Raw genomic sequence first — 13,978 nt, 5'->3', positions numbered from 1 at the left:
ATAGTAAACCAAAATTTAGGCTTTACCAAGATAATAACCCTAAACAAAAAAGTCAAAGCAGCTCAAAAAAGCTGTGAGCTGATCTCAAGAAAAGGACAGTTAACCGAGGCTTATATATTAGAGAAATGGGAGAAGACACCGGTGGAATCTGTTGAAAAACTAATAAATTCCATAAGTATATGGTTAGAAGCCAATGGGGGTCATAAAGAATACTAATTATAAATAGTAGTTTTAGTTAATATTGCCTTATTATGATAACTTTATCTCTGTGCAAACACTTTCGTGTCACTTAAATTTGAACCCATTGAAAATGGGAAATCTGGGTAAAATGGTTTTGTTAAAATGTATGTAAAACAGGCAGACGACGCCACAAAGTATATACATTCTTGATCAGGGCGACGAGCTGAGTAGATTTGGCCCTGTCTGTCTGTCCGTCCTCCCGTCTGCCCGTATGAACGCGGAGAAGATATTAGAGCTAGAGAGCTAAGTTTCTGTGTGCATACTCGTGTATACCATGCACTATGCGAGCTTATCATATTTTTTTGATAACTCATCCGATAACTTCTTTATCGAGAATAATCGAAAAATTGATTTTGTTTTTTGAGCCTCATTGGAGACTTCATATTTAGTGTGATGAATACAAACAGATTTTGGATACCACGCCCACAATTTGTAATAAAACCCATTTCAAATACTAGAGACTTGTGTTTTGGAATGTACATATATTTGAACATTATAATAATATAATCATAATGCTCAAATGTATGTACATTCCAACTAAATCTGAAGTTTCCTGGTCTAAAAGTGTTCAAACGAGGCTGAAAAAAAGAATCAATTTTTCGATTATTCTCGATAAAAAAGTTATCGGATGATTTATCGAAAAAATAAAGCAAACTCGTACTGCGTACAAGAATATATATAAAATATGGGGTCTGGGATGATTCCTTCTGCCCGTTACATACTTTTACACAAAGCCATTATACCCTAATTTCATTCATTTTCAATGGAATACGCAGTACGAGTTTGCTTTATTTTTTCGATAAATCATCCGATAACTTTTTTATCTAGAATAATCGAAAAATTTATTTGGTTTTTTATGCCTCATTTGCACACTTTTAGACCTGGAAACTTCAAATTTACTGTGTATATACATATAATGAATGCAAACATTTTGTAATCAACAGATTTTGGATACCACGCCCCCTTCGCCCCCAATGCGCAAAAAACGTATTTCAAGTACTAGAGACTTGTGCTTTGAAATGTGCATACATTAGAACATTATGATTACGTTCTGAAAGTTACATTAAGACTGTACGTCTAGTAATTAAATTATTCAACAAATAAATTCACATAATTTTGCCCACAATGCAGCGCAGCCCAAGCGCAGTCGCTGCTTACTGCGCAGTTAGCAGAGCCCGGGCTTATGCGTGAGGATGGATGCATGTGCATGTATGTGTGCATAGAAGAAGTGCAGAATGATTAGAATATCAGCTTGGAGGGTTCAGGGTATCTCCTAGTCGAGCAGTCTCGAATAGAGCCTTCTTACTTGTTTTATTTTCAGGTTAAATAACTTGGCCGGTACATTTGTTAAAGGAAATTTCTCAATAATTTTAACATCGCGAGAAAATGTTCTGCAGACAAGAAAATCTGTATTGCAAGATAATAATACATTTTGGATTCCGAAAAGTTTGACGAATACTAATAGAAATAAAGCCGATAACAAAATATTTATAAAATTATTTAACTCAACTACTAAATTTACTCTTGATTATGAAAATACAAATTCCCCTGATAATTTTACGAAGGCAAAAACAATAATAAGTGGAATGCCAGATATTAATCATGAAATGAAATTAAGGACTAAAGATGGCTCAATTCCAGCTTCAATAAAATTGTTTGACAAATGTCCAACAAACGCCAAAACTTTATGCCTGAATATGTTAGATGAACAAGTGCCAGGTAATTAATATATCTTCTAGAATCAAAAGCGATACAGCTTAAATATTGGCTTTTCAACCTTTTGAGAAATATTTTAAACTTCAAAGTTCGTTTAGTTCTTTAGTTGAACTTATATTATTTATATTGATATACTTATATTATTTATTCACTATTACAGCATTTAATATTAAAATTAAAATGCCATTTAGAGAAAATGCAGTTCAAAAAAATATTTTAAAAGTAAAAATTTCTAGAATTGTAACTGATGCCACAACTAAAGATGCACTTCAAATATCTGTTGATGTCATTAACAAGGGTCTGAAATCCCAGGAGTTTTTCATAACTATTTCCAACTGTCCACTCTCAAAAACTGAATCAGTTATAGCAACTGTAAAAAAAAACCTGCTTCCTCATTTATCAGAAACTATTACTTTTTTATTACCTTTTATAATGGGATCGAGCAAAAAAGTCAAATTTAACTGTGAATGTAAGTATTGTATATACTGAACTACAAGTATGTTTTATTTCCGGAAAACGTTAGCGTTACGTACATTAATGCAGCAACATCTTATTTTTTTCTTTTTAGTAATTGTTAAAGCTAATAAATTGAAGATAATAAAACCATCACCTACGTTGCATTCAAATACAATTATCGTGTCTAGAAGATCATTCGAAATAGAAACTCATTCGAGATGCTTTTGTGTTTGGAGTTGCCTTTGCCACTGTGTTGGAAACATAGAAACCCATATAGATGTTAGTATATGTCAAAAGATGAATAATGCTGCGCAAAAAAATGCTGGCCTACTTTTTAGCTGTCCACCCAATACAGATTTAAATGAAAATTGTTTAGTGGAATCCATGAATGACGTCAATGACGTCAAAGATTTCCAAATGCATAAGATAAATTACGCAATTATCGGAGTCGTTTTAATAATAATACTTATATTTGGTAAGTAATTAAAAAGGTTGAAACATTAACTTACTCAAGTTTTATATAATAATATGTTTTACGTTATAGTTGTTTATAAAAAAAATGCTTAAAATAATTACTATGCTGATTTCCCTTCTTACCCTGATTTCCCTTCTTAATGGGTTCAGGGTATAACAACTAAGAACGTAGCAGTCAGGCGTTACCGTCTGCGGAATACTCATTTACACCCCATCAGCGATTTAGTAGTAAAGTTTTGACATAATACTGTAGAAAATTCAGTTTTTTCGATTTGCCACACCCCTACAGGGATTAAACCCTTCATTTTTGGCCAGCTCATAGAACAAGCTAACGTTAACCTAGTTACAAAATCTGGATGCTTAAAGAGGCATAACAATATTATTTGGGGAGTCTAAATTTGAAGCTTCTAGTGCTTATACCGGCTTTTGCCGGTTTGCCACGCCTTCTGTGGGCAGACATATATCCAGCATAGCTTTTACGTCTTGGGAGGTCAGCTCGAGTATATATACCAAATTTGAGGTCTCTATCATCAATAGTGTCCAAAATATATCACTATACCTTGAGGTCCAATTTTCCACGCCTCTGGTGGGCGTTGACATATAAATCTTCATCTTTATAGAATCATTACATTGCAAAATTTTAACGTTCTAACTTTAAAACTCTAGGAGACATAGTTCTATCCGATTTGCCACGCCCCCGATTGGCGTAGATATATCCGCCATAGTTCGAGATCGATATTCCAAATTTCAACTTTATAGTTCATCAAATAATATGATTTCTGTTATATCGGAAAATGCATTTGCCGATTTGCTCCTTAGTGGGCGGATCGGGAAAATTTTAACATTTAATAAATCGGAGATTACACGAGTATATGTTCCAAATTTCATGATGATGACCAAGAAGTGTTAGAATTATTAAAAGCACCCAACACAAGAAGCAAGTCTCTATCATTTACATGAAGGGACGAAAAGGTAAATAATTCGGAAAATATACTGGACTTAACAGCAATTAACACCCCACCCCCTCTACGTATCGAGTCTATAAATAGTGAAATCACTCGAAAGGATCTCAATATTATTATTATTAATTAACCATGTTTCAGTGAAAGCAGTAATATCATATTGAACACTAAAACTGTGCAAGAATAGACATTTATGTAAGTTTAGAATTTAAGGCACGTACTTTTTGGTAAATCAGGGACAGCTCAGAAGTTTGTAAATTATTTAATAAAGAAGAAGATAAATTTTCTGAATTCAAAGTCGATCTATTACGATTTTTGGGCTTGAATTCATAAACAAGGTGGCAAGGAATTAGAAACACATATAGTTTTAAATATTATACCGGCACATTGATCTTGAATGAAGTAATTTCTCACGGAGTTGCGAAACTTTCAGAACGTAAACATAATGTTTAAATATATGTACACGCCAAAGCAAAAGTCTCTAGTACTTGAAATACGTCTTTTACCAAAGTGAAAGTGAAGGGGGTGAATTTGGGGTTGGAGGGTTAAATCACTGACCAAACAACATTTCGTCGTGCTATCTTTCATTACCCGAGCCAGCCAATACCAAGCCGAGCGAATACGAAGTTGGCCGGGCCCTGCTAGACAGATTTTGCGGCGTGGAAAAACGTTGCTCTACATGTCTAGTCTACGTGTTGTCTGGTCAGTGGTTAAATATAACAAAATTCGAAATTATATAAAATACACAAGTCTACATTTAAAATTTGGAAGCTCTAACTCTAAAGGTGTAGAAGATATAATTAAATAAATAACTTTCGATAAGGTTCTCAACCGATAAGAAAATATCGGGAGTTGTTATTGATTTTGTGTGATATACCACTGACCAGAGAACACATAGACTAGACATGTAGAACAAATTTTTCTACAGCTCGAAACTGTTAAGTTGGTCGACCGCTATACTTCGTATTTGCTCGGCTCGGTCGCTGGAGGTTCGAGCAAAGAAAATACTGCACGACAAAAACAGTGCGCTGTGAGCGCTCAATCGAAATGGTCCCAATTCCGTATGAAGCACAGCTGTGAGCCATTTTTTCTACTCTCTCTCTATCTCAGTCCCTCTCTCTCGCTCTCTATGGTCGCTGAAATCATACTCTCAGCCGCGCACAAAAATTGAAATTTTTGTTCGCGACGATCCCAGCTCTTTCCTTTTAAGTGAAGGGTATACCGAAATATGTAAAGCGTTTGCCACGTTCATACAAAATGCTAGCTTTTTCATGATAATTTCTAAAAAGGGTATGAAAGCGTTGTTGCTCATAATGAAAATGTTTTCGCGACAGGCATGCACACACACACTTGTAGTCCCTTGCTACAAGTATGAGCATTTGTGACCTGCATGCGTTACTCTTGCTGCTTGTAGCAATTTTAGAGCCCAGCAATTGCATTTGGTCGGTCTTACGGACTGTCATAACCACTTTACACAGATGTACTATGTATGAACATACATATATACATAAGTAATTTTATATATTATTATTGTTTATGTGTTTATATCCGTAAATAATTATATATAATTAAAATTATTTTATACACATTTTCAACCGAAAAAATTACCGTAAAACACTAATAACTTTATTAAATGCTTTGCAATATATGAAATACACATGTCATATTATACTCAAGCTTTACTCATTATTGTCAAAAATTTCTAATTAAGTCATAATGGCCCATTCGATAGTCACCCTATGATTCAAATCATACAAAATTTATAAACTACTCAATCCAGAGACAGTTAGCTTGCCATCCCATACAAGCATACGCATACACAAATGTTTGTATGCATGTGCTCACTTTACAAGGCAGGCCAACGGCAAATTTTGGGCTTTAAAATTTTCACAGCAGCAAGAGTAACGCACGCAGGTCACAAATGCTCATACATGTAGCAAGGGACTGCAAGTGTGTGTGTGCATGCCTGTCGCGAGATCATATTTTATATATATACGATTTTAAGATTTCGGTATACTCTTCACTCAAAAGAAAAGAGCTGGGACCGTCGCGAAGAAACTTCGATTTTTGAGCGCTGCTGAGCTTCATGATTTGAGAGCCCACAGAGAGAGAGAGAGAGAGGGAGAGTAAGACAAAAAACGAAAAGCGCATACATGACCATTTCGTTTGCGTGCTTAGAGCGCACTGATTTCGTCGGGCTATCTTTCATTACCCGAGCCAGCCAATACCAAGCCGAGCGAATACGAAGTTGGCCGGGCCCTGCTAGACAGATTTTGCGGCGTGGAAAAACGTTGCTCTAAATGTCTAGTCTATGTGTTGTTTGGTCAGTGGTACAAATGTATGGTCATTTTCGTTGATAGCTTTCGGTCACACCTACTGCAGATTCTTAAGCGTTTGCTTACATTACAAAAGCGCGCTTTTTAGCATTCTAAGAATGGCGATTGATTTCTGGATTTTCTAGCTGTTATTGTAGTTTTGTCAGATGACGCTCTGTTATTAGCTTATTGTATTTTAGCTACCAAATTGTCAAGCAAAACGATAGCGTGGGCGCTAAAGGCGTCGCCAGTTATGTTACAGCGGCGGAGGTTCAAAACCTTTTGAATCTTTTGTTTTTATTTTCATACATATTTCGTTTTTTATAAAATAGATATTTATTTTCTTCTTTTTATTTCATTTATTTATTTGTTTCTTCTTAAATAGCCCTCATATATGTATGTACGCATATATGCATGTATATGTATGTACATAAGTCTGCATGCATATGTAGCATCAAGCATTCCAGTCTTTCTTATGCACGCGCTCATTTGTATGACTGATTTGTTTTTGCTTTGTTCTTGAATTTACCATCCGCTACTCTGGCTCTTCTTTTCTTTAATGCGTCATAACAAGAATTTTATTTTTGGATTTCATTTTAATTACAATTGTTAACAGTAGGTGGTGGCGCTATCGACAAAAGCGCCGGTTCAATTTGTTTTTGTTATTTTGACAAACATGGCTTGGGTGCGAGTTCAAATCCCGCGCAAAACTCTTTTTTGTAAATTGCAGATTTTGTTATTTTAGCTTCTTTTATATTTTTTAAATATTTAAATTTTATTTTTAAATTTTATAATAATGTTTCCTTCCGTGTTATCAATGCCTATTAAGCCTATTTGTATATACATGTACACACATAGATAGCTCAAGCATATAAATGTCGCAATTTGATACTACAAATGCCGAATGCCACGCCCCTAGTGGCCGTAGACACCTCATTTTTGGCCAGTTCTTAGAAAGAGCTAACGGTAACGTAAATGCGAAATTTGAATGCTTACGCTCTGAAATCTGAAAATTACAGGGTATTTTTCGATATGCCACGCCCCCAAAGAGGCGTGACAATTATTTTTGGGGCATCGATAGAGGACGTTACATTTACATTTACATTTGAAGCTTCTAGCTCTTAAACTGTAGGAGATATAAAGTTTTGCGGTTTGCAACGCCCCCTTTGGGCGGACATATATCCACCATAGCTTTTTGGACTTTGGGGGTCAACGTGGATCTACATACCAAATTTCAACTTTCTAGCTCTTCATGATTTCTGGTATATCGGAAAATGCATTTTCCGATTTGCCACGCCCCTAGTGGGCGGTTCGGGAAAATACACTTTATAAATCGGAGTTATACACGAGTATGTGTTCCAAATTTCAAGTCTCTAGCTTCAATAGCGGCGAAATGAACTGCGTTCATACGGACAGACGGACGGACAACAAGACGGACATTGCACAAAACCAATAACCAAATTCACTTCGTGAATGAGTATAAAAATTCAAGTCTCTAGCTCTTATATCTTCTGAGATCGACACATTCATAAATACGGACGGACGGACGAGCGAACAGACAGACAGACGGACTGGGCCAAATCGATTCAGCTCGTCGCCCTGATCAAGAATATATATACTTTTTGGGGTCTGCCACGCCTCCTTCTGCCTGTTACATACTTTTAACAAAACCAATATATCCTGATTTCCATTTTCAATGGGTTCAGGGTATAAAAAACCTTCAAAATAACACTTTATAAATCGGAGATATACACGCGTATGTGTTCCAAATTTCAATTCTCTATGACATGACATGGCATGACGCGCTCTTACTACAGTGCTTATCAAAATTATAGCCCACTCATAATCCATTTAAACGAATCGGCCGAAAATATTTCACATATGACATATTTCCTTACAATCTTAAGACAAGTAAGAAGACTCTAGTCGAGACTGCTTGAATAGGAGATACCCTGAACTCTCCAAGCTGATATTATTATCATTCTGCACTACTTTTATGCACGCACACATACATACGCGTGCATCCACCCTTACGCGCCCGCGCTCAGCTAACTGCGCATTAAGCAGCGACTGCGTTTGGGCTGCGCTGCAGTGTGGGCAATAGTATGAGAATTTACTTGGTGAATAACTTCTTTTGTAAACATACAATCTTAATGAAATTTTCTGGGCGTAATTACATGGTCAAAATGTGTGTACATTCCAAAGCACAAGTCTCTAGTACTTGAAATACAAATTTTTACAAATTGGGTGCGAAGGAGGCGTGACATCCAAAATCTGTTGATTACAAAATGTTTGTATTCATCATATGTATATACACAGTAAATCTGAAGTCTCCACGTCAAATAGTATTCCGATGAGGCTCAAAAAACCAAATCAATTTTTCGATTATTCTCGATAAAAAAGTTATCGGATGAGTTATTGAAAAAATTAAGCAAACAAATCTCGGCGTTCATATGGTCAGACGGACGGACGGACGAACGAACAGACGGACAGGGCTATATCGACTCAGCTCGTCGTGCTGATCAAGAATTTATATACTTTATGGGGTCTGCGATGATTTCTTCTGCCTGTTACATACTTTTTCACAAAACCATTATACACTGATTTCCCATTTTCAATGGGTTCAGGGTATAAAAATGAGGAGTTCCATATTTCAAAATGATAATGATGATGACGGAGACACCTTTAGTCTGTTCTTAAAATCATAGGATCCTTTCTCAAATCATTTCAGTAGTAGTAAGTAGTCCCATCAGGACCATCCAGGTTAAACTTCTTCCCATCAGAAAATATGACCTGTTAAAGTTAAAATTGATAAAAATACTGTAAGCCAAAAGACGATAATTCAAGCGCACGTATGTCCAATCAGTCGCAGTATGTCTTTCGGCAAAATCAAGTCGAGCAACCTTGTGGCGACTTAGCAACATGGGTGCGTTGGTCAGTTCAGACCTCTTTGTGATTTTTGAGTTCTTCAGTACTCGCCAAACTGTCATCGCTGACATAGATCAAAGGTCAAAGTTGTACAAGCGGTTGAGATGTTGCTGGCTTTGGTAATAATTTATAATTCTCTATGGTTACACTATCTTCAGCATAATTAATAATGGTTTTGCATGTCGATAAGTAGTTTGTACTTAATAATATGTCGAAAGTAGAGAATTTGTAGTGGGATTTCGTAACAATGGGTGCAAATGACACCGTTAATAGTTTGAGCTTTTAGATATTCTTTAGTCTCTGGGAAGTTGAAATAGTTTTCATTGATAACATTTATTGAAGAGCCAGTATCTATTATGCGTTTGGGAGATTTATTATTTATGAGGTTTCGGATATAGAGGTTTGATCGGATGGTGTAAATTCATTGTATAGTTACTGATCATTAAAATTGTTTTGCCCTGGTAGAGTAGATTGATAGTTATTATTCTGTCTGTAGTTAGTTTGCTTCTAATTTGGCGGCATCGCCTTCTAATGGTAACCTATTAATAATTATAAAAATCTTAGTTTCTAGGTCTTCAATGAACTTACGAAGACTTAAAGTAAAGTTGGTGTTATATAGTCGTCGCAGCAGTTCTTCGCAATGTGTGTGAGTCTTGAACTCAGATGATCAGAATGGCTCGTTGGTTACGCCAGCCAGCAGGTTTTAAGAGTTGAGACAGCTTATGTGCTTCTCCAGTTAGCTGCATCTCGATGGTACCGAATATCAAGCTGTCTTGTCGGACGCCTCTTGTTGAGTAAAGCTGCTGATGTAGTCGATGCGTCTGAATGGGCACCTGCCATAGAAGGATTAGAGCCTGATTGAGGTGGGCCTCTGACCATTTTAGAGTCATGTTGAAGCCGTTTAATAGTTTTTACATAGCACTTCTTTACTCTAGAGATTCGTTTTTGTATTTTATTTAATCGTGCCTCTCGCACGTGGATTCTTTAGCGGATAAAATTAGTTACTTTTTATACCCTGAACCCATTGAAAATGGGAAATCAGGGTCTAATTGTTTTGTTCAAATGTATGTAACAGGCAGAAGGAGGCGTGGCAGACCCCACAAAATGTATATATTCTTGATCATAGTGACGAGCTGAGTCGATTTAGCCCTGTCCGTCTGTCTGTCCGCCCATCCGCCCGTCCGTCTGTCCGAATGTTTGAACGCGTCGATTTCAGAAGATATAAGAGCTAGAGACTTCAACTTTTTTTTTAAATGTCCGTATATACAGCGCGAATATCGAGTTTATCACTAAAAAACGATAACTCATTCCGATACTTATTTATCGATAAAAAACCTTATCGAAGATCACTTAAAAAATTATATCTCCTACATCTTTCAAGCTAGAGTCTCCAAATTTAAAATGTATATTAAGATGCATTTTATACAATATCGGTTCTTGTTAAAATTTACCCCCCACCCCTGAGCTTCGGCATATACATACATTTTAACATTATGATTACGTTCTGAAAGTTTCATTACGATCGTACGATCTAGAAATTAAATTATTCAACAAATAAGTTCTCATGATATTGCCAACACTGTAGTGCAACCCAAACGCAATCGCCTTTATATGAGTATGTGTGTGCGTGTGTTTGTTTGTATGTGTATGTGTGTGCGTGTGTTTGTTTGTATGCGTGTGTGTGTGTGCGTGTGTGTTTGCTAATTATTACTGAAATATCAGTTGCTTGTAGGGTTCAGGGGATCTCGTAGTCGAGCAGTCTCGACTACAGCTTTCTTGTTAAATTTAAATATGTAAATGAAAAACCAAATAAAACAAGTAAGAAGACTCTAGTCGAGACTGCTCGACTAGGAGATACCCTGAACCCTCCAAGCTGATATTTTTATCATTCTGCACTTCTTTTATGCACGCACACATACATACACATGCATCCACCCTCACGCGCCCGCGCTCTGCTAACTGCGCAATAAGCAGCGACTGCGCTGGGAAATAGTATGAGAATTTACTTGGTGAATAACTTCTTTTGTAAACATACGATCTTAATGAAATTTTCTGGGCGTAATTATATGGTCAAAGTGTGTGTGCATTCCAAAGCACAAGTCTCTAGTACTTGAATCTGTTGATCACAAAATGTTTGTATTCATCATATGTATATACACAGCAAATCTGAAGTCTCCACGTCTAATAGTACTCTGATGAGGCTCAAAAAACAAAATCAGTTTTTCGATTATTCTCGATAAAAAAGTTATCGGATGAGTTATCGAAAAAATAAAGCAAACTCGTACTGCGTATGGTATACACGAGTATTTCAGCTCTCTAGCTCTTATATCTTCTGAGATCTCGGCGTTCATACGGGCAGACGGACGGACGGACGGACGAACAGACGGACAGGGCTATATCGACTCAGCTCGTCGTGCTGATCAAGAATATATATACTTTATGGGGTCTGCGATGATTCCTTCTGCCTGTTACATACTTTTAACAAAACCATTATACACTGATTTCCCACTTTCAATGGGTTCAGGGTATAAAAATATAATAGTATTGACAATGACAAAAAAGTATATTCATTTCAAAATGATTGAACCAGTCTTAAACAATTTTTCCTTTAAAAAGTTCCCAGCCTACTTATCTAACTTATAATAAGCATAAATAAAAAAGAATAATTTTGATTTTACAGTTTTCTTCTGTTGTAAATGTTTTTCACCCAGAAAAGAGGATCTCATTGTTGCAAGTGGAGAATGGATGTGTAATCCAGAACACAATCTTGCCAGCCATTCAAGTGAAGTGAGTAAACATCATCATAAATATTTTAAAAATAAAATATAGGGAGCTCGGTGTATAATTGTTTTGTTTTGTTATTTTCTTGATCAGATCGACGACTGCCGACTTTATATAGCCATTACTATTTATTTATTTTTAAAAAATTAAAAAATAAATAAAAATAAAAAATAAGGTTAACATTAGTTAAACTAAAAAAACTCATTTTTACAAGCTATTCATTTTTGTAATAAATAGCACTCCAAAACTCTCTTGCCTATTTCGAACTTTATTAAGATAGCCATGTCCTATGATAGGGTGCAGGTTTCCATATAGCCGGCAACTAAGCTATGTAATAAGTAGGGACTATTTATATATTGATTTTTCATTTCTAAAACAATGTTATATATGTTCTATAAAATGTTATTTTGTTTTTAGAATTATTTATGTTTGGATGGTTTTGAAAAAAAATATCAGTCAAATAAATTTGAGCTTTCTACAGACTATGGCGGGATTGCTAAAAATCGGAAAATGAGAGTGTCATTTAAAAAGAATAATACGCAAAAGAAGAATTTATTGGAGTCGGCTTTCGTAACGCTCACTAAACAACAGCGAGAGATGAAATGTCAGACGGCTGAAAAAGAATAAGGTCAACCGAAGAGAACATACATACTGGATTTGTGATGCGTATTATTAATAGATAAAATATATATATTAACTTTATTGAAGTATTAGTTTTAAATTACTATAGATTTTTATTATTATAAAATAATACATTGAAATACCAAAATGTACTAGATAAAAATTCGAGTCGAGATCAGTGTTGCAATATTATGAGAACTTATTTGTTGATTAATACGCTTTGGACTATCTTCATGAGACTTTCAGAACGTAATCATAATGAAATACGTTTTTAGAAATTTGGGGCGCGAGGTTGTTGAATCCAAAATTTGTAAATTACAAAGTAAACTCAAAAACAAGTAAGAACGTTGCAGTCGGGCGTTACCGACTGCGAAATACACATTCACACCCCATTAGCAATTTAGTAGCCAATTTTAGATCTAATACTGTATAAAAATTGCCACGCCACTACTAGGTATAGACACTTAATTTTTGGCGAGCTCATAGAATAAGCTGACGATGCTAGACCTCAAATTTGGTATATATACGCAGGTTGACCTCCCAAGTCCAACGAGATGGATTTATCTCCACCCAAGGGAGGCGTGGCAAGCCACAAAAGTTTATATCTCCTACAGCTTAAGAGCTAGAATCAAATTTGGATAGCTAGGTTGCTAGCTATCCTCCTCTATCGATGTCCCAAAAATAATTGTAACGCCTCTTTAGGGGCGTGGCATATCGAAAAATACCTTGTAATTTTCACATTCTTTTAGCTTAAGAATTCACTTAAATTTTGAATTTAGGTTACCGTTAGCTTGTTCTATGAGCTCGACAAAAATGTGTGTGTGTGTGTGGGGGGGGTGTCAGTGTGTGTCAATTATTATTAAAATATCAGTTGCTTTTGGGGTTCAAGGGATAACGTAGTCGAGCAGTCTCGTCTAGAGCTTTCTTACTTGTTTTTTGTTTTTTATACCCTGAACCCATTGAAAATGGGAAATCAGGGTATAATGGTTTTGTTGATATGTATGTAACAGGCAGAAGGAGGCGTGGCAGATTCCACAAAGTATATATATTCTTGATCAGGGTGACGAGTCCGTCCGTCTGTCCGTCCGTCCGTCCGTCCGTCCGTCCGTATGTTTGAACGCATCGATTTCAGAAGATATAAGAGCTAGAGACTTCAACTTTTTTTTTTAAATGTCCGTATATACAGCGCGCATATCGAGTTTATCACTAAAAAACGATAACTCATTCCAATATTTTTTTTATCGATAAAAAACCTTATCGAAGATCACTTAAATAATTATATCTCCTACATCTTTCAAGCTAGAGTCTCCAAATTTAAAATGTATATTAAGATTAATTTTATACAATTTCGGTTTTTGTTAAAATTTACCCCCCACCCCTAAATCCCCCCTCACCATCATCTTTGTAAAAGCCGTATATCAAATACTAAAGACTTGTGCTTCGGTATACACATACATTTAAACATTATTATTACGTTCTGAAAGT

The 13,978-nt window shown here is 35.8% G+C and overlaps 2 long non-coding RNA genes across 3 annotated transcripts in view; both read left to right on the top strand.

Moving 5' to 3' along the window:
• Positions 1–12,383, top strand: part of LOC108657976 (uncharacterized) — a 48,953-nt gene extending 36,570 nt beyond the window's left edge. For both annotated transcript variants that reach the window (XR_016196965.1, XR_016196966.1), the window contains 5 exons: positions 1,562–1,959; positions 2,117–2,425; positions 2,525–2,887; positions 11,772–11,878; positions 12,290–12,383. This is a non-coding gene — a long non-coding RNA (uncharacterized LOC108657976). The remainder of the gene's footprint in view (positions 1–1,561; positions 1,960–2,116; positions 2,426–2,524; positions 2,888–11,771; positions 11,879–12,289) is intronic.
• Positions 1–13,978, top strand: part of LOC149092479 (uncharacterized) — a 101,628-nt gene that overhangs the window by 83,568 nt on the left and 4,082 nt on the right. The gene's annotated exons all lie outside the window — the stretch shown is intronic.

This window comes from Drosophila navojoa, chromosome 2 (genome assembly GCF_054131105.1).
Source record: "Drosophila navojoa isolate 15081-1374.11 chromosome 2, UAZ_NAV_1.0, whole genome shotgun sequence".
NCBI classification, from domain to species: domain Eukaryota; kingdom Metazoa; phylum Arthropoda; class Insecta; order Diptera; family Drosophilidae; genus Drosophila; species Drosophila navojoa.
Note: the sequence above shows the minus strand (reverse complement) of the source record. Positions and strands in the feature narration are given on the sequence as shown.